This window comes from Panthera uncia (assembly GCF_023721935.1).
Source record: "Panthera uncia isolate 11264 chromosome E2 unlocalized genomic scaffold, Puncia_PCG_1.0 HiC_scaffold_19, whole genome shotgun sequence".
NCBI lineage: Eukaryota > Metazoa > Chordata > Mammalia > Carnivora > Felidae > Panthera > Panthera uncia.
Window position 1 is genome coordinate 25,107,665 of NW_026057588.1, and position 1,124 is coordinate 25,108,788.

The window sequence follows — 1,124 nt, forward strand, 5'->3', positions numbered from 1 at the left end:
TCATCTGGTTGTTGCAGTCACATACTATATACTGTAACTGTTTTTAAATAACTATAGATGTACTGAAACCTATCTATGGTCTTGCTATTATAAAATTTCAGGAATAGTCCATCATTACTTATTATGAAATCGATCCCAATATTTAATGCACCAACAATATCAAGATGACAGAGTATATTGCAGTGAGACCACTATGGCCTTTTTAGATAAATAAATATCAGAATTTTGGGTCTTTAACCTAGAGTGTCTTTTTTTTTAATTGTTTTCTTATTTTTATTTTTTTAGTTTATTTATTTTTGAGAGAGAGAGAGAGCAGAAGAGGGGCTAGAGAGATTTCCAAGCAGGCTCTGCGCTGACAGCACAGAGCCTGTCGCAGGGCTCGAACCCATAAACTGAGAGATCATGACTTGAGCCGAAATCAAGAATCGGATGTTTAACTGACCGAGCCACCCAGACACCCTTAATTTTTGTTGATGTTTATTTATTTTTGAGATAGAGAAAGACAGAGCATGAGCAGGGGAGGGAGGGAGGGAGGGAGGGAGGGAGAGAGAGAGAGGGAGAGAGAGAGAGAGAGAGAGAGAGAGAGAGAGAGAGAAGGAGAAGGAGAAACACAGAATCCAAAGCAGGCTCCCAGCTCTGAGCTGTCAGCACAGAGCCTTATGCAGGGCTCGAACTCACAGACCACGAGATCATGACCTGAGTGAAAGTTGGACATTTAACTGACTGAGCCACTCAGGCACCCTGGAGTGTCTTTTTGTCTTAACTGAGATATAATTGACATATAACATTATATTAGTTTCAGGTATACAATGTAATTATTCAATATTTGTGCATATTGAGAAATCACCAGAATGAGTCTAGTTAACATCCATCATTGCACGTGGTTATAATTTTTTTCTTGTGATGAGAACTTTTAAGATATACTTTCTTAGCAACTTTCAAATACAGGATACAATATTATTAGCTACAGTCACCGTGCTATACATTATATCCCTAGCGCTTATTTACTTTGTAACTGGAAGTTTGTACCTTTTGACTCCCTTCTCCCATTGTGCCCACACCCTGGAGTGTCTTTCTTTTCTTTCTTTCTTTCTTTCTTTCTTTCTTTCTTTCTTTCTTTCTTT